This window comes from Staurois parvus, unplaced genomic scaffold (assembly GCF_062004578.1).
Source record: "Staurois parvus isolate SC_StPar_1 unplaced genomic scaffold, SC_StPar_1.0 ptg000543l, whole genome shotgun sequence".
In the NCBI taxonomy this organism is placed as follows: domain Eukaryota; kingdom Metazoa; phylum Chordata; class Amphibia; order Anura; family Ranidae; genus Staurois; species Staurois parvus.
Window position 1 is genome coordinate 1,575,823 of NW_028318339.1, and position 27,272 is coordinate 1,603,094.

General features: G+C 44.2%; 1 protein-coding gene and 7 non-coding genes across 9 annotated transcripts in view; 1 reads left to right on the forward strand and 7 right to left on the reverse strand.

Moving 5' to 3' along the window:
* Window positions 1–27,272, forward strand: part of TASP1 (taspase 1) — a 663,695-nt gene that overhangs the window by 246,711 nt on the left and 389,712 nt on the right. The window lies entirely within an intron of this gene.
* On the reverse strand, window positions 2,792–2,903 carry LOC149451333 (U6 spliceosomal RNA). Its single transcript, XR_016315096.1, has one exon. It is a non-coding gene; the product is annotated as a U6 spliceosomal RNA (small nuclear RNA).
* LOC149451334 (U6 spliceosomal RNA) lies at window positions 5,921–6,027 on the reverse strand. The gene has a single exon (XR_016315051.1). It is a non-coding gene; the product is annotated as a U6 spliceosomal RNA (small nuclear RNA).
* On the reverse strand, window positions 9,047–9,158 carry LOC149451335 (U6 spliceosomal RNA). Its single transcript, XR_016315097.1, has one exon. It is a non-coding gene; the product is annotated as a U6 spliceosomal RNA (small nuclear RNA).
* LOC149451336 (U6 spliceosomal RNA) lies at window positions 13,962–14,068 on the reverse strand. Its single transcript, XR_016315052.1, has one exon. It is a non-coding gene; the product is annotated as a U6 spliceosomal RNA (small nuclear RNA).
* LOC149451337 (U6 spliceosomal RNA) lies at window positions 17,090–17,201 on the reverse strand. Its single transcript, XR_016315098.1, has one exon. It is a non-coding gene; the product is annotated as a U6 spliceosomal RNA (small nuclear RNA).
* LOC149451338 (U6 spliceosomal RNA) lies at window positions 20,219–20,325 on the reverse strand. Its single transcript, XR_016315053.1, has one exon. It is a non-coding gene; the product is annotated as a U6 spliceosomal RNA (small nuclear RNA).
* Window positions 23,347–23,453, reverse strand: LOC149451339 (U6 spliceosomal RNA). The gene has a single exon (XR_016315054.1). It is a non-coding gene; the product is annotated as a U6 spliceosomal RNA (small nuclear RNA).

A 27,272-nucleotide genomic window follows, 5' to 3' on the forward strand; every position in this document is an offset into this window, starting at 1 on the left:
AGGACACCGCATGCAAGTGAGCAGCTCTGCCAGGAGGCATTGTGGGAAGGCAGGCAGGCCACGCCCACCATGCCTTGCTGGGCCCATAAAGCAGAGGTGGTTGGATCCAAACCATCCTCTGCTAGGCGGCTATTTTGGATTTGGATTTCCTGGTAATTATTAAAGAGCCATTTTAGTCCATTGGTTTTGTTTTTTTGCTATATTATTTTCAACTCACTTTGATTGATTGATGTATCTCTGTGGTTTTAAAAATGGTGCCTGCGCCATCTATCCACCTAGGGAAGCCTATTGAAACGAGTGGTCTGTCCTAGAGGTGCGCTACGAGAACGCACACGCTGGCATGCCCCTTACACCCCGGTCACGTCAGGTGCAACTTGGCCTGCGACTTGTAAAACTGTAGGCCAAGTCGCACCCTATTGTCCGCTATTACAGCGGTCCTATGGGTGCGGTTCCGGCTTTGTCGGAGCCGCGCCGACCTCTAAAGTAGTGCACGCAGCAGAGCTTTTGGTGCGGTTTGCATAGGCATTGGTGTCAGCAGGTCGCCCGATTTTGAAATGGTTTTGGGTGTGAGCGGGGGCTCAGGGTGTAAGCGAGCGCTTATGGCATTTGTTCCCTGGTTCCCTTTTTGTTTTCCCGAATGAAGGAGCTCGGGGGAGGGGCGCACTTTTGGCATCCTCACCTTGAGTGCCAGGGGACCTTTCCCAGAGCTGGCCCAGAGGTCGTTGGATGGAAACCATCCTCCGCTAGGCGGCTCTTTTTGATTTTCTCGTATCGATGAACCATTTCCATGCCGGGCACTTTTACCCCCTTCCTGCCCAGGCCATTTTTCAGGTTTCAGCGCTCTCACAATTTCAATGACAATTCGCTCGGTCATACAACATTGTACCCAAACAAACATTTCATCGTTTTCTTCACACAACTAGAGCTTTCTTTTGGTGGTATTTAATCACCGCTGGGGTTTTTATTTTTGGCTAAATTAACCAAAAAAGACCGAAAATTTAAAAACAAAACACGGTTTTCTTTGTTTCTGTTATAAAAGTTCGCAAATCCGTAATGGTTCTTCATAAATTTAGGCCGAGATGTATTCTGCTACATGTCTTTGGTGAAAATAACCCAAATTAGGATGTATTTTTTAGTTTGTAGGAAAGTGATAGAGTTCACAAACTCTGGTATAGGTCTGAATATTGATCAATCCTGAAGTAGTGACAGCCAATCTAATTTCTTGAGGCCCAAGAATGTCAGAACAGTACAGATATTCCCCAAATGACCCCTTTTTGTAAAGTAGACAGTACGACGGATTTCATAAGAGGCATGGCGAGTTTTTTGAAGTTGTATTTTTTTTGTCCGAATTTTTCAGAAAATGAAAAAAATGATTGTCACAATTATTTTTTTTTACATACTGTCACCAGTGCAGTACAGCGTCATCCTATCACTGGCATAGCGGTGATCAGGGACACTGACTGGTGACAGTATGGGGGAAAAAAAAAAAAAAAAAAAAATCATTTTTTTTACTTTTTTTTTTATTATTGTTCATTTTTTATTACATTTTTTTTCTTTTTCTTCAAGATTTTCTTTTCATATTTCCCTATGACCAAAGTAGTACAATGTTACCACAGTAACATTGTACTACTTTGGGGAAGTGATCAGTTTTTTTTTTTTCTTTTCTTACACAATTTGCTTATAGCAAAGACTTCCTTTGCTATAAGCAAGCATTTACCTGAATGACATCGATTCATTCAGGGGTTTGTTTTTTTTTTTTTTTTTTTGTGCTCAGCTGTGATCTGGCCACGGCTCATCACATGACATGTGCATGTGATCGCTGTGACGATTCACAGCTAGACACTAGTAGACAATGGATGGCATGCATGAAGCCATCCATGGTGTACAACTGTCATGTGACCTGCTGTGATTGGTCACAGCAGGTCACATGGTACCAGCAACGGGGCCGGTACTCAGATCTGTCATCGGCCGTGTCCGAGGTACATTGGTTTTGTTTTTTTGCTATATTATTTTCAACTCACTTTGATTGATTTATGTATCTCTGTGGTTTTAAAATCGATCTATTCACCTAGGGAAGCCTATTGAAACGAGTGGTCTGTCCTAGACGTGCGCTATGAGAACGCACACGCTGGCATGCCCCTTACACCCCGGTCACGTCAGGTGCAACTTGGCCTGCGACTTGTAAAACTGTAGGCCAAGTCGCACCCTATTGTCCGCTATTAGAGCGGTCGTACGGGTGCGGTTCCGGCTTTGTCGGAGCCGCGCCGACTTCTAAAGTAGTGCACGCAGCAGAGCTTTTGGTGCGATTTGCATAGGCATTGGTGTCAGCAGGTCACCCAATTTTGAAATTGGTTTTGATGTGAGCGGGGGCTCAGGGTGTAAGAGAGCGCTTATGGCATTTGCTGCCTTTTTGTTTTCCCGAATGAAGGGGCTCGGGGGAGGGGCGCACTTTGGCATCCTCACCTTGAGTGCCGGGGGAGCTTTCCCAGAGCTGGCCGTATAGAAAGGCATTGGGAAAGAAAGGGGAGCCAAGAGAAGGAGTGAGAGAATGGAGCGCCCCCATAGACTAACGGGGCAGTGGGATGCCCATAGGCGTGCTGCTCTTCTTCAGAGAAGGTTGGTGGGAGAAGCCGCTAGGGCACGTGCAGCTTTCAGTTGCGCTCTAACCGTAAGCCGCAGCTTGTAATTTTTATTTTTTAAAATAGTTGATGCTAAGAGTAAAAAAAAAAAAAAAGAAAGAAAGAAAGCAAGAAATCCAAAGCATTGAATTGAAGGAAGGCTGTTTGAGGAAAAAATTTGGGACCGCTTCATGGGTTAGCATGTCAACCTTACGCAGGGGCTTGCTAATTTTCTCTGTATCGTTCCACGATTGTAATCCTGCCCACCCGCCGATGCGGGGGGCAAAGCAATGGGAGAGCCCGAGGGGTATATAAGCCGTCAAAGAGGTCAGAAGATCAGCTTATGGAGAGCGTTGAATGTCAGTGTTCTGCGCTATTTCTGCCAAACTATGTTTATGAATTCTAAGAATGCTTTTTGTATAATCATAATCAATGTGATCAATAATGTCTGTCAGTTGAAAAGTTGATTTTACTGAAGAAAATGAGGAGCACACAGGCTATTGTTAAGCAGGACACCGCATGCAAGTGAGCAGCTCTGCCAGGAGGCATTGTGGGAAGGCAGGCAGGCCACGCCCACCATGCCTTGCTGGGCCCATAAAGCAGAGGTGGTTGGATCCAAACCATCCTCTGCTAGGCGGCTATTTTGGATTTGGATTTCCTGGTAATTATTAAAGAGCCATTTTAGTCCATTGGTTTTGTTTTTTTGCTATATTATTTTCAACTCACTTTGATTGATTGATGTATCTCTGTGGTTTTAAAAATGGTGCCTGCGCCATCTATCCACCTAGGGAAGCCTATTGAAACGTGTGGTCTGTCCTAGAGGTGCGCTACGAGAACGCACACGCTGGCATGCCCCTTACACCCCGGTCACGTCAGGTGCAACTTGGCCTGCGACTTGTAAAACTGTAGGCCAAGTCGCACCCTATTGTCCGCTATTACAGCGGTCCTATGGGTGCGGTTCCGGCTTTGTCGGAGCCGCGCCGACCTCTAAAGTAGTGCACGCAGCAGAGCTTTTGGTGCGGTTTGCATAGGCATTGGTGTCAGCAGGTCGCCCGATTTTGAAATGGTTTTGGGTGTGAGCGGGGGCTCAGGGTGTAAGCGAGCGCTTATGGCATTTGTTCCCTGGTTCCCTTTTTGTTTTCCCGAATGAAGGAGCTCGGGGGAGGGGCGCACTTTTGGCATCCTCACCTTGAGTGCCAGGGGACCTTTCCCAGAGCTGGCCCAGAGGTCGTTGGATGGAAACCATCCTCCGCTAGGCGGCTCTTTTTGATTTTCTCGTATCGATGAACCATTTCCATGCCGGGCACTTTTACCCCCTTCCTGCCCAGGCCATTTTTCAGGTTTCAGCGCTCTCACAATTTCAATGACAATTCGCTCGGTCATACAACATTGTACCCAAACAAACATTTCATCGTTTTCTTCACACAACTAGAGCTTTCTTTTGGTGGTATTTAATCACCGCTGGGGTTTTTATTTTTGGCTAAATTAACCAAAAAAGACCGAAAATTTAAAAACAAAACACGGTTTTCTTTGTTTCTGTTATAAAAGTTCGCAAATCCGTAATGGTTCTTCATAAATTTAGGCCGAGATGTATTCTGCTACATGTCTTTGGTGAAAATAACCCAAATTAGGATGTATTTTTTAGTTTGTAGGAAAGTGATAGAGTTCACAAACTCTGGTATAGGTCTGAATATTGATCAATCCTGAAGTAGTGACAGCCAATCTAATTTCTTGAGGCCCAAGAATGTCAGAACAGTACAGATATTCCCCAAATGACCCCTTTTTGTAAAGTAGACAGTACGACGGATTTCATAAGAGGCATGGCGAGTTTTTTGAAGTTGTATTTTTTTTGTCCGAATTTTTCAGAAAATGAAAAAAATGATTGTCACAATTATTTTTTTTTACATACTGTCACCAGTGCAGTACAGCGTCATCCTATCACTGGCATAGCGGTGATCAGGGACACTGACTGGTGACAGTATGGGGGAAAAAAAAAAAAAAAAAAAAATCATTTTTTTTACTTTTTTTTTTATTATTGTTCATTTTTTATTACATTTTTTTTCTTTTTCTTCAAGATTTTCTTTTCATATTTCCCTATGACCAAAGTAGTACAATGTTACCACAGTAACATTGTACTACTTTGGGGAAGTGATCAGTTTTTTTTTTTTCTTTTCTTACACAATTTGCTTATAGCAAAGACTTCCTTTGCTATAAGCAAGCATTTACCTGAATGACATCGATTCATTCAGGGGTTTGTTTTTTTTTTTTTTTTTTTTTGTGCTCAGCTGTGATCTGGCCACGGCTCATCACATGACATGTGCATGTGATCGCTGTGACGATTCACAGCTAGACACTAGTAGACAATGGATGGCATGCATGAAGCCATCCATGGTGTACAACTGTCATGTGACCTGCTGTGATTGGTCACAGCAGGTCACATGGTACCAGCAACGGGGCCGGTACTCAGATCTGTCATCGGCCGTGTCCGAGGTACATTGGTTTTGTTTTTTTGCTATATTATTTTCAACTCACTTTGATTGATTTATGTATCTCTGTGGTTTTAAAATCGATCTATTCACCTAGGGAAGCCTATTGAAACGAGTGGTCTGTCCTAGACGTGCGCTATGAGAACGCACACGCTGGCATGCCCCTTACACCCCGGTCACGTCAGGTGCAACTTGGCCTGCGACTTGTAAAACTGTAGGCCAAGTCGCACCCTATTGTCCGCTATTAGAGCGGTCGTACGGGTGCGGTTCCGGCTTTGTCGGAGCCGCGCCGACTTCTAAAGTAGTGCACGCAGCAGAGCTTTTGGTGCGATTTGCATAGGCATTGGTGTCAGCAGGTCACCCAATTTTGAAATTGGTTTTGATGTGAGCGGGGGCTCAGGGTGTAAGAGAGCGCTTATGGCATTTGCTGCCTTTTTGTTTTCCCGAATGAAGGGGCTCGGGGGAGGGGCGCACTTTGGCATCCTCACCTTGAGTGCCGGGGGAGCTTTCCCAGAGCTGGCCGTATAGAAAGGCATTGGGAAAGAAAGGGGAGCCAAGAGAAGGAGTGAGAGAATGGAGCGCCCCCATAGACTAACGGGGCAGTGGGATGCCCATAGGCGTGCTGCTCTTCTTCAGAGAAGGTTGGTGGGAGAAGCCGCTAGGGCACGTGCAGCTTTCAGTTGCGCTCTAACCGTAAGCCGCAGCTTGTAATTTTTATTTTTTAAAATAGTTGATGCTAAGAGTAAAAAAAAAAAAAAAGAAAGAAAGAAAGCAAGAAATCCAAAGCATTGAATTGAAGGAAGGTTGTTTGAGGAAAAAATTTGGGACCGCTTCATGGGTTAGCATGTCAACCTTACGCAGGGGCTTGCTAATTTTCTCTGTATCGTTCCACGATTGTAATCCTGCCCACCCGCCGATGCGGGGGGGCAAAGCAATGGGAGAGCCCGAGGGGTATATAAGCCGTCAAAGAGGTCAGAAGATCAGCTTATGGAGAGCGTTGAATGTCGGTGTTCTGCGCTATTTCTGCCAAACTATGTTTATGAATTCTAAGAATGCTTTTTGTATAATCATAATCAATGTGATCAATAATGTCTGTCAGTTGAAAAGTTGATTTTACTGAAGAAAATGAGGAGCACACAGGCTATTGTTAAGCAGGACACCGCATGCAAGTGAGCAGCTCTGCCAGGAGGCATTGTGGGAAGGCAGGCAGGCCACGCCCACCATGCCTTGCTGGGCCCATAAAGCAGAGGTGGTTGGATCCAAACCATCCTCTGCTAGGCGGCTATTTTGGATTTGGATTTCCTGGTAATTATTAAAGAGCCATTTTAGTCCATTGGTTTTGTTTTTTTGCTATATTATTTTCAACTCACTTTGATTGATTGATGTATCTCTGTGGTTTTAAAAATGGTGCCTGCGCCATCTATCCACCTAGGGAAGCCTATTGAAACGAGTGGTCTGTCCTAGAGGTGCGCTACGAGAACGCACACGCTGGCATGCCCCTTACACCCCGGTCACGTCAGGTGCAACTTGGCCTGCGACTTGTAAAACTGTAGGCCAAGTCGCACCCTATTGTCCGCTATTACAGCGGTCCTATGGGTGCGGTTCCGGCTTTGTCGGAGCCGCGCCGACCTCTAAAGTAGTGCACGCAGCAGAGCTTTTGGTGCGGTTTGCATAGGCATTGGTGTCAGCAGGTCGCCCGATTTTGAAATGGTTTTGGGTGTGAGCGGGGGCTCAGGGTGTAAGCGAGCGCTTATGGCATTTGTTCCCTGGTTCCCTTTTTGTTTTCCCGAATGAAGGAGCTCGGGGGAGGGGCGCACTTTTGGCATCCTCACCTTGAGTGCCAGGGGACCTTTCCCAGAGCTGGCCCAGAGGTCGTTGGATGGAAACCATCCTCCGCTAGGCGGCTCTTTTTGATTTTCTCGTATCGATGAACCATTTCCATGCCGGGCACTTTTACCCCCTTCCTGCCCAGGCCATTTTTCAGGTTTCAGCGCTCTCACAATTTCAATGACAATTCGCTCGGTCATACAACATTGTACCCAAACAAACATTTCATCGTTTTCTTCACACAACTAGAGCTTTCTTTTGGTGGTATTTAATCACCGCTGGGGTTTTTATTTTTGGCTAAATTAACCAAAAAAGACCGAAAATTTAAAAACAAAACACGGTTTTCTTTGTTTCTGTTATAAAAATTCGCAAATCCGTAATGGTTCTTCATAAATTTAGGCCGAGATGTATTCTGCTACATGTCTTTGGTGAAAATAACCCAAATTAGGATGTATTTTTTAGTTTGTAGGAAAGTGATAGAGTTCACAAACTCTGGTATAGGTCTGAATATTGATCAATCCTGAAGTAGTGACAGCCAATCTAATTTCTTGAGGCCCAAGAATGTCAGAACAGTACAGATATTCCCCAAATGACCCCTTTTTGTAAAGTAGACAGTACGACGGATTTCATAAGAGGCATGGCGAGTTTTTTGAAGTTGTATTTTTTTTGTCCGAATTTTTCAGAAAATGAAAAAAATGATTGTCACAATTATTTTTTTTTACATACTGTCACCAGTGCAGTACAGCGTCATCCTATCACTGGCATAGCGGTGATCAGGGACACTGACTGGTGACAGTATGGAAGAAAAAAAAAAAAAAAAAAAATCATTTTTTTTACTTTTTTTTTATTATTATTCATTTTTTATTACATTTTTTTTCTTTTTCTTCAAGATTTTCTTTTCATATTTCCCTATGACCAAAGTAGTACAATGTTACCACAGTAACATTGTACTACTTTGGGGAAGTGATCAGTTTTTTTTTTTTCTTTTCTTACACAATTTGCTTATAGCAAAGACTTCCTTTGCTATAAGCAAGCATTTACCTGAATGACATCGATTCATTCAGGGGTTTGTTTTTTTTTTTTTTTTTTTGTGCTCAGCTGTGATCTGGCCACGGCTCATCACATGACATGTGCATGTGATCGCTGTGACGATTCACAGCTAGACACTAGTAGACAATGGATGGCATGCATGAAGCCATCCATGGTGTACAACTGTCATGTGACCTGCTGTGATTGGTCACAGCAGGTCACATGGTACCAGCAACGGGGCCGGTACTCAGATCTGTCATCGGCCGTGTCCGAGGTACATTGGTTTTGTTTTTTTGCTATATTATTTTCAACTCACTTTGATTGATTTATGTATCTCTGTGGTTTTAAAATCGATCTATTCACCTAGGGAAGCCTATTGAAACGAGTGGTCTGTCCTAGACGTGCGCTATGAGAACGCACACGCTGGCATGCCCCTTACACCCCGGTCACGTCAGGTGCAACTTGGCCTGCGACTTGTAAAACTGTAGGCCAAGTCGCACCCTATTGTCCGCTATTAGAGCGGTCGTACGGGTGCGGTTCCGGCTTTGTCGGAGCCGCGCCGACTTCTAAAGTAGTGCACGCAGCAGAGCTTTTGGTGCGATTTGCATAGGCATTGGTGTCAGCAGGTCACCCAATTTTGAAATTGGTTTTGATGTGAGCGGGGGCTCAGGGTGTAAGAGAGCGCTTATGGCATTTGCTGCCTTTTTGTTTTCCCGAATGAAGGGGCTCGGGGGAGGGGCGCACTTTGGCATCCTCACCTTGAGTGCCGGGGGAGCTTTCCCAGAGCTGGCCGTATAGAAAGGCATTGGGAAAGAAAGGGGAGCCAAGAGAAGGAGTGAGAGAATGGAGCGCCCCCATAGACTAACGGGGCAGTGGGATGCCCATAGGCGTGCTGCTCTTCTTCAGAGAAGGTTGGTGGGAGAAGCCGCTAGGGCACGTGCAGCTTTCAGTTGCGCTCTAACCGTAAGCCGCAGCTTGTAATTTTTATTTTTTAAAATAGTTGATGCTAAGAGTAAAAAAAAAAAAAAAGAAAGAAAGAAAGCAAGAAATCCAAAGCATTGAATTGAAGGAAGGCTGTTTGAGGAAAAAATTTGGGACCGCTTCATGGGTTAGCATGTCAACCTTACGCAGGGGCTTGCTAATTTTCTCTGTATCGTTCCACGATTGTAATCCTGCCCACCCGCCGATGCGGGGGGCAAAGCAATGGGAGAGCCCGAGGGGTATATAAGCCGTCAAAGAGGTCAGAAGATCAGCTTATGGAGAGCGTTGAATGTCAGTGTTCTGCGCTATTTCTGCCAAACTATGTTTATGAATTCTAAGAATGCTTTTTGTATAATCATAATCAATGTGATCAATAATGTCTGTCAGTTGAAAAGTTGATTTTACTGAAGAAAATGAGGAGCACACAGGCTATTGTTAAGCAGGACACCGCATGCAAGTGAGCAGCTCTGCCAGGAGGCATTGTGGGAAGGCAGGCAGGCCACGCCCACCATGCCTTGCTGGGCCCATAAAGCAGAGGTGGTTGGATCCAAACCATCCTCTGCTAGGCGGCTATTTTGGATTTGGATTTCCTGGTAATTATTAAAGAGCCATTTTAGTCCATTGGTTTTGTTTTTTTGCTATATTATTTTCAACTCACTTTGATTGATTGATGTATCTCTGTGGTTTTAAAAATGGTGCCTGCGCCATCTATCCACCTAGGGAAGCCTATTGAAACGTGTGGTCTGTCCTAGAGGTGCGCTACGAGAACGCACACGCTGGCATGCCCCTTACACCCCGGTCACGTCAGGTGCAACTTGGCCTGCGACTTGTAAAACTGTAGGCCAAGTCGCACCCTATTGTCCGCTATTACAGCGGTCCTATGGGTGCGGTTCCGGCTTTGTCGGAGCCGCGCCGACCTCTAAAGTAGTGCACGCAGCAGAGCTTTTGGTGCGGTTTGCATAGGCATTGGTGTCAGCAGGTCGCCCGATTTTGAAATGGTTTTGGGTGTGAGCGGGGGCTCAGGGTGTAAGCGAGCGCTTATGGCATTTGTTCCCTGGTTCCCTTTTTGTTTTCCCGAATGAAGGAGCTCGGGGGAGGGGCGCACTTTTGGCATCCTCACCTTGAGTGCCAGGGGACCTTTCCCAGAGCTGGCCCAGAGGTCGTTGGATGGAAACCATCCTCCGCTAGGCGGCTCTTTTTGATTTTCTCGTATCGATGAACCATTTCCATGCCGGGCACTTTTACCCCCTTCCTGCCCAGGCCATTTTTCAGGTTTCAGCGCTCTCACAATTTCAATGACAATTCGCTCGGTCATACAACATTGTACCCAAACAAACATTTCATCGTTTTCTTCACACAACTAGAGCTTTCTTTTGGTGGTATTTAATCACCGCTGGGGTTTTTATTTTTGGCTAAATTAACCAAAAAAGACCGAAAATTTAAAAACAAAACACGGTTTTCTTTGTTTCTGTTATAAAAGTTCGCAAATCCGTAATGGTTCTTCATAAATTTAGGCCGAGATGTATTCTGCTACATGTCTTTGGTGAAAATAACCCAAATTAGGATGTATTTTTTAGTTTGTAGGAAAGTGATAGAGTTCACAAACTCTGGTATAGGTCTGAATATTGATCAATCCTGAAGTAGTGACAGCCAATCTAATTTCTTGAGGCCCAAGAATGTCAGAACAGTACAGATATTCCCCAAATGACCCCTTTTTGTAAAGTAGACAGTACGACGGATTTCATAAGAGGCATGGCGAGTTTTTTGAAGTTGTATTTTTTTTGTCCGAATTTTTCAGAAAATGAAAAAAATGATTGTCACAATTATTTTTTTTTACATACTGTCACCAGTGCAGTACAGCGTCATCCTATCACTGGCATAGCGGTGATCAGGGACACTGACTGGTGACAGTATGGAAGAAAAAAAAAAAAAAAAAAAATCATTTTTTTTACTTTTTTTTATTATTATTCATTTTTTATTACATTTTTTTTCTTTTTCTTCAAGATTTTCTTTTCATATTTCCCTATGACCAAAGTAGTACAATGTTACCACAGTAACATTGTACTACTTTGGGGAAGTGATCAGTTTTTTTTTTTTCTTTTCTTACACAATTTGCTTATAGCAAAGACTTCCTTTGCTATAAGCAAGCATTTACCTGAATGACATCGATTCATTCAGGGGTTTGTTTTTTTTTTGTTTTTTTTTTTTTGTGCTCAGCTGTGATCTGGCCACGGCTCATCACATGACATGTGCATGTGATCGCTGTGACGATTCACAGCTAGACACTAGTAGACAATGGATGGCATGCATGAAGCCATCCATGGTGTACAACTGTCATGTGACCTGCTGTGATTGGTCACAGCAGGTCACATGGTACCAGCAACGGGGCCGGTACTCAGATCTGTCATCGGCCGTGTCCGAGGTACATTGGTTTTGTTTTTTTGCTATATTATTTTCAACTCACTTTGATTGATTTATGTATCTCTGTGGTTTTAAAATCGATCTATTCACCTAGGGAAGCCTATTGAAACGAGTGGTCTGTCCTAGACGTGCGCTACGAGAACGCACACGCTGGCATGCCCCTTACACCCCGGTCACGTCAGGTGCAACTTGGCCTGCGACTTGCAAAACTGTAGGCCAAGTCGCACCCTATTGTCCGCTATTACAGCGGTCCTATGGGTGCGGTTCCGGCTTTGTCGGAGCCGCGCCGACCTCTAAAGTAGTGCACGCAGCAGAGCTTTTGGTGCGGTTTGCATAGGCATTGGTGTCAGCAGGTCGCCCGATTTTGAAATGGTTTTGGGTGTGAGCGGGGGCTCAGGGTGTAAGCGAGCGCTTATGGCATTTGTTCCCTGGTTCCCTTTTTGTTTTCCCGAATGAAGGAGCTCGGGGGAGGGGCGCACTTTTGGCATCCTCACCTTGAGTGCCAGGGGACCTTTCCCAGAGCTGGCCCAGAGGTCGTTGGATGGAAACCATCCTCCGCTAGGCGGCTCTTTTTGATTTTCTCGTATCGATGAACCATTTCCATGCCGGGCACTTTTACCCCCTTCCTGCCCAGGCCATTTTTCAGGTTTCAGCGCTCTCACAATTTCAATGACAATTCGCTCGGTCATACAACATTGTACCCAAACAAACATTTCATCGTTTTCTTCACACAACTAGAGCTTTCTTTTGGTGGTATTTAATCACCGCTGGGGTTTTTATTTTTGGCTAAATTAACCAAAAAAGACCGAAAATTTAAAAACAAAACACGGTTTTCTTTGTTTCTGTTATAAAAGTTCGCAAATCCGTAATGGTTCTTCATAAATTTAGGCCGAGATGTATTCTGCTACATGTCTTTGGTGAAAATAACCCAAATTAGGATGTATTTTTTAGTTTGTAGGAAAGTGATAGAGTTCACAAACTCTGGTATAGGTCTGAATATTGATCAATCCTGAAGTAGTGACAGCCAATCTAATTTCTTGAGGCCCAAGAATGTCAGAACAGTACAGATATTCCCCAAATGACCCCTTTTTGTAAAGTAGACAGTACGACGGATTTCATAAGAGGCATGGCGAGTTTTTTGAAGTTGTATTTTTTTTGTCCGAATTTTTCAGAAAATGAAAAAAATGATTGTCACAATTATTTTTTTTTACATACTGTCACCAGTGCAGTACAGCGTCATCCTATCACTGGCATAGCGGTGATCAGGGACACTGACTGGTGACAGTATGGGGGAAAAAAAAAAAAAAAAAAAAATCATTTTTTTTACTTTTTTTTTTATTATTGTTCATTTTTTATTACATTTTTTTTCTTTTTCTTCAAGATTTTCTTTTCATATTTCCCTATGACCAAAGTAGTACAATGTTACCACAGTAACATTGTACTACTTTGGGGAAGTGATCAGTTTTTTTTTTTTCTTTTCTTACACAATTTGCTTATAGCAAAGACTTCCTTTGCTATAAGCAAGCATTTACCTGAATGACATCGATTCATTCAGGGGTTTGTTTTTTTTTTTTGTGCTCAGCTGTGATCTGGCCACGGCTCATCACATGACATGTGCATGTGATCGCTGTGACGATTCACAGCTAGACACTAGTAGACAATGGATGGCATGCATGAAGCCATCCATGGTGTACAACTGTCATGTGACCTGCTGTGATTGGTCACAGCAGGTCACATGGTACCAGCAACGGGGCCGGTACTCAGATCTGTCATCGGCCGTGTCCGAGGTACATTGGTTTTGTTTTTTTGCTATATTATTTTCAACTCACTTTGATTGATTTATGTATCTCTGTGGTTTTAAAATCGATCTATTCACCTAGGGAAGCCTATTGAAACGAGTGGTCTGTCCTAGACGTGCGCTATGAGAACGCACACGCTGGCATGCCCCTTACACCCCGGTCACGTCAGGTGCAACTTGGCCTGCGACTTGTAAAACTGTAGGCCAAGTCGCACCCTATTGTCCGCTATTAGAGCGGTCGTACGGGTGCGGTTCCGGCTTTGTCGGAGCCGCGCCGACTTCTAAAGTAGTGCACGCAGCAGAGCTTTTGGTGCGATTTGCATAGGCATTGGTGTCAGCAGGTCACCCAATTTTGAAATTGGTTTTGATGTGAGCGGGGGCTCAGGGTGTAAGAGAGCGCTTATGGCATTTGCTGCCTTTTTGTTTTCCCGAATGAAGGGGCTCGGGGGAGGGGCGCACTTTGGCATCCTCACCTTGAGTGCCGGGGGAGCTTTCCCAGAGCTGGCCGTATAGAAAGGCATTGGGAAAGAAAGGGGAGCCAAGAGAAGGAGTGAGAGAATGGAGCGCCCCCATAGACTAACGGGGCAGTGGGATGCCCATAGGCGTGCTGCTCTTCTTCAGAGAAGGTTGGTGGGAGAAGCCGCTAGGGCACGTGCAGCTTTCAGTTGCGCTCTAACCGTAAGCCGCAGCTTGTAATTTTTATTTTTTAAAATAGTTGATGCTAAGAGTAAAAAAAAAAAAAAAGAAAGAAAGAAAGCAAGAAATCCAAAGCATTGAATTGAAGGAAGGCTGTTTGAGGAAAAAATTTGGGACCGCTTCATGGGTTAGCATGTCAACCTTACGCAGGGGCTTGCTAATTTTCTCTGTATCGTTCCACGATTGTAATCCTGCCCACCCGCCGATGCGGGGGGGCAAAGCAATGGGAGAGCCCGAGGGGTATATAAGCCGTCAAAGAGGTCAGAAGATCAGCTTATGGAGAGCGTTGAATGTCGGTGTTCTGCGCTATTTCTGCCAAACTATGTTTATGAATTCTAAGAATGCTTTTTGTATAATCATAATCAATGTGATCAATAATGTCTGTCAGTTGAAAAGTTGATTTTACTGAAGAAAATGAGGAGCACACAGGCTATTGTTAAGCAGGACACCGCATGCAAGTGAGCAGCTCTGCCAGGAGGCATTGTGGGAAGGCAGGCAGGCCACGCCCACCATGCCTTGCTGGGCCCATAAAGCAGAGGTGGTTGGATCCAAACCATCCTCTGCTAGGCGGCTATTTTGGATTTGGATTTCCTGGTAATTATTAAAGAGCCATTTTAGTCCATTGGTTTTGTTTTTTTGCTATATTATTTTCAACTCACTTTGATTGATTGATGTATCTCTGTGGTTTTAAAAATGGTGCCTGCGCCATCTATCCACCTAGGGAAGCCTATTGAAACGAGTGGTCTGTCCTAGAGGTGCGCTACGAGAACGCACACGCTGGCATGCCCCTTACACCCCGGTCACGTCAGGTGCAACTTGGCCTGCGACTTGTAAAACTGTAGGCCAAGTCGCACCCTATTGTCCGCTATTACAGCGGTCCTATGGGTGCGGTTCCGGCTTTGTCGGAGCCGCGCCGACCTCTAAAGTAGTGCACGCAGCAGAGCTTTTGGTGCGGTTTGCATAGGCATTGGTGTCAGCAGGTCGCCCGATTTTGAAATGGTTTTGGGTGTGAGCGGGGGCTCAGGGTGTAAGCGAGCGCTTATGGCATTTGTTCCCTGGTTCCCTTTTTGTTTTCCCGAATGAAGGAGCTCGGGGGAGGGGCGCACTTTTGGCATCCTCACCTTGAGTGCCAGGGGACCTTTCCCAGAGCTGGCCCAGAGGTCGTTGGATGGAAACCATCCTCCGCTAGGCGGCTCTTTTTGATTTTCTCGTATCGATGAACCATTTCCATGCCGGGCACTTTTACCCCCTTCCTGCCCAGGCCATTTTTCAGGTTTCAGCGCTCTCACAATTTCAATGACAATTCGCTCGGTCATACAACATTGTACCCAAACAAACATTTCATCGTTTTCTTCACACAACTAGAGCTTTCTTTTGGTGGTATTTAATCACCGCTGGGGTTTTTATTTTTGGCTAAATTAACCAAAAAAGACCGAAAATTTAAAAACAAAACACGGTTTTCTTTGTTTCTGTTATAAAAGTTCGCAAATCCGTAATGGTTCTTCATAAATTTAGGCCGAGATGTATTCTGCTACATGTCTTTGGTGAAAATAACCCAAATTAGGATGTATTTTTTAGTTTGTAGGAAAGTGATAGAGTTCACAAACTCTGGTATAGGTCTGAATATTGATCAATCCTGAAGTAGTGACAGCCAATCTAATTTCTTGAGGCCCAAGAATGTCAGAACAGTACAGATATTCCCCAAATGACCCCTTTTTGTAAAGTAGACAGTACGACGGATTTCATAAGAGGCATGGCGAGTTTTTTGAAGTTGTATTTTTTTTGTCCGAATTTTTCAGAAAATGAAAAAAATGATTGTCACAATTATTTTTTTTTACATACTGTCACCAGTGCAGTACAGCGTCATCCTATCACTGGCATAGCGGTGATCAGGGACACTGACTGGTGACAGTATGGGGGAAAAAAAAAAAAAAAAAAAAATCATTTTTTTTACTTTTTTTTTTATTATTGTTCATTTTTTATTACATTTTTTTTCTTTTTCTTCAAGATTTTCTTTTCATATTTCCCTATGACCAAAGTAGTACAATGTTACCACAGTAACATTGTACTACTTTGGGGAAGTGATCAGTTTTTTTTTTTTCTTTTCTTACACAATTTGCTTATAGCAAAGACTTCCTTTGCTATAAGCAAGCATTTACCTGAATGACATCGATTCATTCAGGGGTTTGTTTTTTTTTTTTTTTTTTTGTGCTCAGCTGTGATCTGGCCACGGCTCATCACATGACATGTGCATGTGATCGCTGTGACGATTCACAGCTAGACACTAGTAGACAATGGATGGCATGCATGAAGCCATCCATGGTGTACAACTGTCATGTGACCTGCTGTGATTGGTCACAGCAGGTCACATGGTACCAGCAACGGGGCCGGTACTCAGATCTGTCATCGGCCGTGTCCGAGGTACATTGGTTTTGTTTTTTTGCTATATTATTTTCAACTCACTTTGATTGATTTATGTATCTCTGTGGTTTTAAAATCGATCTATTCACCTAGGGAAGCCTATTGAAACGAGTGGTCTGTCCTAGACGTGCGCTATGAGAACGCACACGCTGGCATGCCCCTTACACCCCGGTCACGTCAGGTGCAACTTGGCCTGCGACTTGTAAAACTGTAGGCCAAGTCGCACCCTATTGTCCGCTATTAGAGCGGTCGTACGGGTGCGGTTCCGGCTTTGTCGGAGCCGCGCCGACTTCTAAAGTAGTGCACGCAGCAGAGCTTTTGGTGCGATTTGCATAGGCATTGGTGTCAGCAGGTCACCCAATTTTGAAATTGGTTTTGATGTGAGCGGGGGCTCAGGGTGTAAGAGAGCGCTTATGGCATTTGCTGCCTTTTTGTTTTCCCGAATGAAGGGGCTCGGGGGAGGGGCGCACTTTGGCATCCTCACCTTGAGTGCCGGGGGAGCTTTCCCAGAGCTGGCCGTATAGAAAGGCATTGGGAAAGAAAGGGGAGCCAAGAGAAGGAGTGAGAGAATGGAGCGCCCCCATAGACTAACGGGGCAGTGGGATGCCCATAGGCGTGCTGCTCTTCTTCAGAGAAGGTTGGTGGGAGAAGCCGCTAGGGCACGTGCAGCTTTCAGTTGCGCTCTAACCGTAAGCCGCAGCTTGTAATTTTTATTTTTTAAAATAGTTGATGCTAAGAGTAAAAAAAAAAAAAAAGAAAGAAAGAAAGCAAGAAATCCAAAGCATTGAATTGAAGGAAGGCTGTTTGAGGAAAAAATTTGGGACCGCTTCATGGGTTAGCATGTCAACCTTACGCAGGGGCTTGCTAATTTTCTCTGTATCGTTCCACGATTGTAATCCTGCCCACCCGCCGATGCGGGGGGCAAAGCAATGGGAGAGCCCGAGGGGTATATAAGCCTTCAAAGAGGTCAGAAGATCAGCTTATGGAGAGCGTTGAATGTCAGTGTTCTGCGCTATTTCTGCCAAACTATGTTTATGAATTCTAAGAATGCTTTTTGTATAATCATAATCAATGTGATCAATAATGTCTGTCAGTTGAAAAGTTGATTTTACTGAAGAAAATGAGGAGCACACAGGCTATTGTTAAGCAGGACACCGCATGCAAGTGAGCAGCTCTGCCAGGAGGCATTGTGGGAAGGCAGGCAGGCCACGCCCACCATGCCTTGCTGGGCCCATAAAGCAGAGGTGGTTGGATCCAAACCATCCTCTGCTAGGCGGCTATTTTGGATTTGGATTTCCTGGTAATTATTAAAGAGCCATTTTAGTCCATTGGTTTTGTTTTTTTGCTATATTATTTTCAACTCACTTTGATTGATTGATGTATCTCTGTGGTTTTAAAAATGGTGCCTGCGCCATCTATCCACCTAGGGAAGCCTATTGAAACGTGTGGTCTGTCCTAGAGGTGCGCTACGAGAACGCACACGCTGGCATGCCCCTTACACCCCGGTCACGTCAGGTGCAACTTGGCCTGCGACTTGTAAAACTGTAGGCCAAGTCGCACCCTATTGTCCGCTATTACAGCGGTCCTATGGGTGCGGTTCCGGCTTTGTCGGAGCCGCGCCGACCTCTAAAGTAGTGCACGCAGCAGAGCTTTTGGTGCGGTTTGCATAGGCATTGGTGTCAGCAGGTCGCCCGATTTTGAAATGGTTTTGGGTGTGAGCGGGGGCTCAGGGTGTAAGCGAGCGCTTATGGCATTTGTTCCCTGGTTCCCTTTTTGTTTTCCCGAATGAAGGAGCTCGGGGGAGGGGCGCACTTTTGGCATCCTCACCTTGAGTGCCAGGGGACCTTTCCCAGAGCTGGCCCAGAGGTCGTTGGATGGAAACCATCCTCCGCTAGGCGGCTCTTTTTGATTTTCTCGTATCGATGAACCATTTCCATGCCGGGCACTTTTACCCCCTTCCTGCCCAGGCCATTTTTCAGGTTTCAGCGCTCTCACAATTTCAATGACAATTCGCTCGGTCATACAACATTGTACCCAAACAAACATTTCATCGTTTTCTTCACACAACTAGAGCTTTCTTTTGGTGGTATTTAATCACCGCTGGGGTTTTTATTTTTGGCTAAATTAACCAAAAAAGACCGAAAATTTAAAAACAAAACACGGTTTTCTTTGTTTCTGTTATAAAAGTTCGCAAATCCGTAATGGTTCTTCATAAATTTAGGCCGAGATGTATTCTGCTACATGTCTTTGGTGAAAATAACCCAAATTAGGATGTATTTTTTAGTTTGTAGGAAAGTGATAGAGTTCACAAACTCTGGTATAGGTCTGAATATTGATCAATCCTGAAGTAGTGACAGCCAATCTAATTTCTTGAGGCCCAAGAATGTCAGAACAGTACAGATATTCCCCAAATGACCCCTTTTTGTAAAGTAGACAGTACGACGGATTTCATAGGAGGCATGGCGAGTTTTTTGAAGTTGTATTTTTTTTGTCCGAATTTTTCAGAAAATGAAAAAAATGATTGTCACAATTATTTTTTTTTACATACTGTCACCAGTGCAGTACAGCGTCATCCTATCACTGGCATAGCGGTGATCAGGGACACTGACTGGTGACAGTATGGGGGAAAAAAAAAAAAAAAAAAAAATCATTTTTTTTACTTTTTTTTTTATTATTGTTCATTTTTTATTACATTTTTTTTCTTTTTCTTCAAGATTTTCTTTTCATATTTCCCTATGACCAAAGTAGTACAATGTTACCACAGTAACATTGTACTACTTTGGGGAAGTGATCAGTTTTTTTTTTTTCTTTTCTTACACAATTTGCTTATAGCAAAGACTTCCTTTGCTATAAGCAAGCATTTACCTGAATGACATCGATTCATTCAGGGGTTTGTTTTTTTTTTTTTTTTTTTTTGTGCTCAGCTGTGATCTGGCCACGGCTCATCACATGACATGTGCATGTGATCGCTGTGACGATTCACAGCTAGACACTAGTAGACAATGGATGGCATGCATGAAGCCATCCATGGTGTACAACTGTCATGTGACCTGCTGTGATTGGTCACAGCAGGTCACATGGTACCAGCAACGGGGCCGGTACTCAGATCTGTCATCGGCCGTGTCCGAGGTACATTGGTTTTGTTTTTTTGCTATATTATTTTCAACTCACTTTGATTGATTTATGTATCTCTGTGGTTTTAAAATCGATCTATTCACCTAGGGAAGCCTATTGAAACGAGTGGTCTGTCCTAGACGTGCGCTATGAGAACGCACACGCTGGCATGCCCCTTACACCCCGGTCACGTCAGGTGCAACTTGGCCTGCGACTTGTAAAACTGTAGGCCAAGTCGCACCCTATTGTCCGCTATTAGAGCGGTCGTACGGGTGCGGTTCCGGCTTTGTCGGAGCCGCGCCGACTTCTAAAGTAGTGCACGCAGCAGAGCTTTTGGTGCGATTTGCATAGGCATTGGTGTCAGCAGGTCACCCAATTTTGAAATTGGTTTTGATGTGAGCGGGGGCTCAGGGTGTAAGAGAGCGCTTATGGCATTTGCTGCCTTTTTGTTTTCCCGAATGAAGGGGCTCGGGGGAGGGGCGCACTTTGGCATCCTCACCTTGAGTGCCGGGGGAGCTTTCCCAGAGCTGGCCGTATAGAAAGGCATTGGGAAAGAAAGGGGAGCCAAGAGAAGGAGTGAGAGAATGGAGCGCCCCCATAGACTAACGGGGCAGTGGGATGCCCATAGGCGTGCTGCTCTTCTTCAGAGAAGGTTGGTGGGAGAAGCCGCTAGGGCACGTGCAGCTTTCAGTTGCGCTCTAACCGTAAGCCGCAGCTTGTAATTTTTATTTTTTAAAATAGTTGATGCTAAGAGTAAAAAAAAAAAAAAAGAAAGAAAGAAAGCAAGAAATCCAAAGCATTGAATTGAAGGAAGGTTGTTTGAGGAAAAAATTTGGGACCGCTTCATGGGTTAGCATGTCAACCTTACGCAGGGGCTTGCTAATTTTCTCTGTATCGTTCCACGATTGTAATCCTGCCCACCCGCCGATGCGGGGGGGCAAAGCAATGGGAGAGCCCGAGGGGTATATAAGCCGTCAAAGAGGTCAGAAGATCAGCTTATGGAGAGCGTTGAATGTCGGTGTTCTGCGCTATTTCTGCCAAACTATGTTTATGAATTCTAAGAATGCTTTTTGTATAATCATAATCAATGTGATCAATAATGTCTGTCAGTTGAAAAGTTGATTTTACTGAAGAAAATGAGGAGCACACAGGCTATTGTTAAGCAGGACACCGCATGCAAGTGAGCAGCTCTGCCAGGAGGCATTGTGGGAAGGCAGGCAGGCCACGCCCACCATGCCTTGCTGGGCCCATAAAGCAGAGGTGGTTGGATCCAAACCATCCTCTGCTAGGCGGCTATTTTGGATTTGGATTTCCTGGTAATTATTAAAGAGCCATTTTAGTCCATTGGTTTTGTTTTTTTGCTATATTATTTTCAACTCACTTTGATTGATTGATGTATCTCTGTGGTTTTAAAAATGGTGCCTGCGCCATCTATCCACCTAGGGAAGCCTATTGAAACGAGTGGTCTGTCCTAGAGGTGCGCTACGAGAACGCACACGCTGGCATGCCCCTTACACCCCGGTCACGTCAGGTGCAACTTGGCCTGCGACTTGTAAAACTGTAGGCCAAGTCGCACCCTATTGTCCGCTATTACAGCGGTCCTATGGGTGCGGTTCCGGCTTTGTCGGAGCCGCGCCGACCTCTAAAGTAGTGCACGCAGCAGAGCTTTTGGTGCGGTTTGCATAGGCATTGGTGTCAGCAGGTCGCCCGATTTTGAAATGGTTTTGGGTGTGAGCGGGGGCTCAGGGTGTAAGCGAGCGCTTATGGCATTTGTTCCCTGGTTCCCTTTTTGTTTTCCCGAATGAAGGAGCTCGGGGGAGGGGCGCACTTTTGGCATCCTCACCTTGAGTGCCAGGGGACCTTTCCCAGAGCTGGCCCAGAGGTCGTTGGATGGAAACCATCCTCCGCTAGGCGGCTCTTTTTGATTTTCTCGTATCGATGAACCATTTCCATGCCGGGCACTTTTACCCCCTTCCTGCCCAGGCCATTTTTCAGGTTTCAGCGCTCTCACAATTTCAATGACAATTCGCTCGGTCATACAACATTGTACCCAAACAAACATTTCATCGTTTTCTTCACACAACTAGAGCTTTCTTTTGGTGGTATTTAATCACCGCTGGGGTTTTTATTTTTGGCTAAATTAACCAAAAAAGACCGAAAATTTAAAAACAAAACACGGTTTTCTTTGTTTCTGTTATAAAAGTTCGCAAATCCGTAATGGTTCTTCATAAATTTAGGCCGAGATGTATTCTGCTACATGTCTTTGGTGAAAATAACCCAAATTAGGATGTATTTTTTAGTTTGTAGGAAAGTGATAGAGTTCACAAACTCTGGTATAGGTCTGAATATTGATCAATCCTGAAGTAGTGACAGCCAATCTAATTTCTTGAGGCCCAAGAATGTCAGAACAGTACAGATATTCCCCAAATGACCCCTTTTTGTAAAGTAGACAGTACGACGGATTTCATAAGAGGCATGGCGAGTTTTTTGAAGTTGTATTTTTTTTGTCCGAATTTTTCAGAAAATGAAAAAAATGATTGTCACAATTATTTTTTTTTACATACTGTCACCAGTGCAGTACAGCGTCATCCTATCACTGGCATAGCGGTGATCAGGGACACTGACTGGTGACAGTATGGGGGAAAAAAAAAAAAAAAAAAAAATCATTTTTTTTACTTTTTTTTTTATTATTGTTCATTTTTTATTACATTTTTTTTCTTTTTCTTCAAGATTTTCTTTTCATATTTCCCTATGACCAAAGTAGTACAATGTTACCACAGTAACATTGTACTACTTTGGGGAAGTGATCAGTTTTTTTTTTTTCTTTTCTTACACAATTTGCTTATAGCAAAGACTTCCTTTGCTATAAGCAAGCATTTACCTGAATGACATCGATTCATTCAGGGGTTTGTTTTTTTTTTTTTTTTTTTGTGCTCAGCTGTGATCTGGCCACGGCTCATCACATGACATGTGCATGTGATCGCTGTGACGATTCACAGCTAGACACTAGTAGACAATGGATGGCATGCATGAAGCCATCCATGGTGTACAACTGTCATGTGACCTGCTGTGATTGGTCACAGCAGGTCACATGGTACCAGCAACGGGGCCGGTACTCAGATCTGTCATCGGCCGTGTCCGAGGTACATTGGTTTTGTTTTTTTGCTATATTATTTTCAACTCACTTTGATTGATTTATGTATCTCTGTGGTTTTAAAATCGATCTATTCACCTAGGGAAGCCTATTGAAACGAGTGGTCTGTCCTAGACGTGCGCTATGAGAACGCACACGCTGGCATGCCCCTTACACCCCGGTCACGTCAGGTGCAACTTGGCCTGCGACTTGTAAAACTGTAGGCCAAGTCGCACCCTATTGTCCGCTATTAGAGCGGTCGTACGGGTGCGGTTCCGGCTTTGTCGGAGCCGCGCCGACTTCTAAAGTAGTGCACGCAGCAGAGCTTTTGGTGCGATTTGCATAGGCATTGGTGTCAGCAGGTCACCCAATTTTGAAATTGGTTTTGATGTGAGCGGGGGCTCAGGGTGTAAGAGAGCGCTTATGGCATTTGCTGCCTTTTTGTTTTCCCGAATGAAGGGGCTCGGGGGAGGGGCGCACTTTGGCATCCTCACCTTGAGTGCCGGGGGAGCTTTCCCAGAGCTGGCCGTATAGAAAGGCATTGGGAAAGAAAGGGGAGCCAAGAGAAGGAGTGAGAGAATGGAGCGCCCCCATAGACTAACGGGGCAGTGGGATGCCCATAGGCGTGCTGCTCTTCTTCAGAGAAGGTTGGTGGGAGAAGCCGCTAGGGCACGTGCAGCTTTCAGTTGCGCTCTAACCGTAAGCCGCAGCTTGTAATTTTTATTTTTTAAAATAGTTGATGCTAAGAGTAAAAAAAAAAAAAAAGAAAGAAAGAAAGCAAGAAATCCAAAGCATTGAATTGAAGGAAGGCTGTTTGAGGAAAAAATTTGGGACCGCTTCATGGGTTAGCATGTCAACCTTACGCAGGGGCTTGCTAATTTTCTCTGTATCGTTCCACGATTGTAATCCTGCCCACCCGCCGATGCGGGGGGGCAAAGCAATGGGAGAGCCCGAGGGGTATATAAGCCGTCAAAGAGGTCAGAAGATCAGCTTATGGAGAGCGTTGAATGTCGGTGTTCTGCGCTATTTCTGCCAAACTATGTTTATGAATTCTAAGAATGCTTTTTGTATAATCATAATCAATGTGATCAATAATGTCTGTCAGTTGAAAAGTTGATTTTACTGAAGAAAATGAGGAGCACACAGGCTATTGTTAAGCAGGACACCGCATGCAAGTGAGCAGCTCTGCCAGGAGGCATTGTGGGAAGGCAGGCAGGCCACGCCCACCATGCCTTGCTGGGCCCATAAAGCAGAGGTGGTTGGATCCAAACCATCCTCTGCTAGGCGGCTATTTTGGATTTGGATTTCCTGGTAATTATTAAAGAGCCATTTTAGTCCATTGGTTTTGTTTTTTTGCTATATTATTTTCAACTCACTTTGATTGATTGATGTATCTCTGTGGTTTTAAAAATGGTGCCTGCGCCATCTATCCACCTAGGGAAGCCTATTGAAACGAGTGGTCTGTCCTAGAGGTGCGCTACGAGAACGCACACGCTGGCATGCCCCTTACACCCCGGTCACGTCAGGTGCAACTTGGCCTGCGACTTGCAAAACTGTAGGCCAAGTCGCACCCTATTGTCCGCTATTACAGCGGTCCTATGGGTGCGGTTCCGGCTTTGTCGGAGCCGCGCCGACCTCTAAAGTAGTGCACGCAGCAGAGCTTTTGGTGCGGTTTGCATAGGCATTGGTGTCAGCAGGTCGCCCGATTTTGAAATGGTTTTGGGTGTGAGCGGGGGCTCAGGGTGTAAGCGAGCGCTTATGGCATTTGTTCCCTGGTTCCCTTTTTGTTTTCCCGAATGAAGGAGCTCGGGGGAGGGGCGCACTTTTGGCATCCTCACCTTGAGTGCCAGGGGACCTTTCCCAGAGCTGGCCCAGAGGTCGTTGGATGGAAACCATCCTCCGCTAGGCGGCTCTTTTTGATTTTCTCGTATCGATGAACCATTTCCATGCCGGGCACTTTTACCCCCTTCCTGCCCAGGCCATTTTTCAGGTTTCAGCGCTCTCACAATTTCAATGACAATTCGCTCGGTCATACAACATTGTACCCAAACAAACATTTCATCGTTTTCTTCACACAACTAGAGCTTTCTTTTGGTGGTATTTAATCACCGCTGGGGTTTTTATTTTTGGCTAAATTAACCAAAAAAGACCGAAAATTTAAAAACAAAACACGGTTTTCTTTGTTTCTGTTATAAAAGTTCGCAAATCCGTAATGGTTCTTCATAAATTTAGGCCGAGATGTATTCTGCTACATGTCTTTGGTGAAAATAACCCAAATTAGGATGTATTTTTTAGTTTGTAGGAAAGTGATAGAGTTCACAAACTCTGGTATAGGTCTGAATATTGATCAATCCTGAAGTAGTGACAGCCAATCTAATTTCTTGAGGCCCAAGAATGTCAGAACAGTACAGATATTCCCCAAATGACCCCTTTTTGTAAAGTAGACAGTACGACGGATTTCATAAGAGGCATGGCGAGTTTTTTGAAGTTGTATTTTTTTTGTCCGAATTTTTCAGAAAATGAAAAAAATGATTGTCACAATTATTTTTTTTTACATACTGTCACCAGTGCAGTACAGCGTCATCCTATCACTGGCATAGCGGTGATCAGGGACACTGACTGGTGACAGTATGGAAGAAAAAAAAAAAAAAAAAAAATCATTTTTTTTACTTTTTTTTATTATTATTCATTTTTTATTACATTTTTTTTCTTTTTCTTCAAGATTTTCTTTTCATATTTCCCTATGACCAAAGTAGTACAATGTTACCACAGTAACATTGTACTACTTTGGGGAAGTGATCAGTTTTTTTTTTTTCTTTTCTTACACAATTTGCTTATAGCAAAGACTTCCTTTGCTATAAGCAAGCATTTACCTGAATGACATCGATTCATTCAGGGGTTTGTTTTTTTTTTGTTTTTTTTTTTTTGTGCTCAGCTGTGATCTGGCCACGGCTCATCACATGACATGTGCATGTGATCGCTGTGACGATTCACAGCTAGACACTAGTAGACAATGGATGGCATGCATGAAGCCATCCATGGTGTACAACTGTCATGTGACCTGCTGTGATTGGTCACAGCAGGTCACATGGTACCAGCAACGGGGCCGGTACTCAGATCTGTCATCGGCCGTGTCCGAGGTACATTGGTTTTGTTTTTTTGCTATATTATTTTCAACTCACTTTGATTGATTTATGTATCTCTGTGGTTTTAAAATCGATCTATTCACCTAGGGAAGCCTATTGAAACGAGTGGTCTGTCCTAGAGGTGCGCTACGAGAACGCACACGCTGGCATGCCCCTTACACCCCGGTCACGTCAGGTGCAACTTGGCCTGCGACTTGCAAAACTGTAGGCCAAGTCGCACCCTATTGTCCGCTATTACAGCGGTCCTATGGGTGCGGTTCCGGCTTTGTCGGAGCCGCGCCGACCTCTAAAGTAGTGCACGCAGCAGAGCTTTTGGTGCGGTTTGCATAGGCATTGGTGTCAGCAGGTCGCCCGATTTTGAAATGGTTTTGGGTGTGAGCGGGGGCTCAGGGTGTAAGCGAGCGCTTATGGCATTTGTTCCCTGGTTCCCTTTTTGTTTTCCCGAATGAAGGAGCTCGGGGGAGGGGCGCACTTTTGGCATCCTCACCTTGAGTGCCAGGGGACCTTTCCCAGAGCTGGCCCAGAGGTCGTTGGATGGAAACCATCCTCCGCTAGGCGGCTCTTTTTGATTTTCTCGTATCGATGAACCATTTCCATGCCGGGCACTTTTACCCCCTTCCTGCCCAGGCCATTTTTCAGGTTTCAGCGCTCTCACAATTTCAATGACAATTCGCTCGGTCATACAACATTGTACCCAAACAAACATTTCATCGTTTTCTTCACACAACTAGAGCTTTCTTTTGGTGGTATTTAATCACCGCTGGGGTTTTTATTTTTGGCTAAATTAACCAAAAAAGACCGAAAATTTAAAAACAAAACACGGTTTTCTTTGTTTCTGTTATAAAAGTTCGCAAATCCGTAATGGTTCTTCATAAATTTAGGCCGAGATGTATTCTGCTACATGTCTTTGGTGAAAATAACCCAAATTAGGATGTATTTTTTAGTTTGTAGGAAAGTGATAGAGTTCACAAACTCTGGTATAGGTCTGAATATTGATCAATCCTGAAGTAGTGACAGCCAATCTAATTTCTTGAGGCCCAAGAATGTCAGAACAGTACAGATATTCCCCAAATGACCCCTTTTTGTAAAGTAGACAGTACGACGGATTTCATAAGAGGCATGGCGAGTTTTTTGAAGTTGTATTTTTTTTGTCCGAATTTTTCAGAAAATGAAAAAAATGATTGTCACAATTATTTTTTTTTACATACTGTCACCAGTGCAGTACAGCGTCATCCTATCACTGGCATAGCGGTGATCAGGGACACTGACTGGTGACAGTATGGAAGAAAAAAAAAAAAAAAAAAAATCATTTTTTTTACTTTTTTTTATTATTATTCATTTTTTATTACATTTTTTTTCTTTTTCTTCAAGATTTTCTTTTCATATTTCCCTATGACCAAAGTAGTACAATGTTACCACAGTAACATTGTACTACTTTGGGGAAGTGATCAGTTTTTTTTTTTTCTTTTCTTACACAATTTGCTTATAGCAAAGACTTCCTTTGCTATAAGCAAGCATTTACCTGAATGACATCGATTCATTCAGGGGTTTGTTTTTTTTTTGTTTTTTTTTTTTTGTGCTCAGCTGTGATCTGGCCACGGC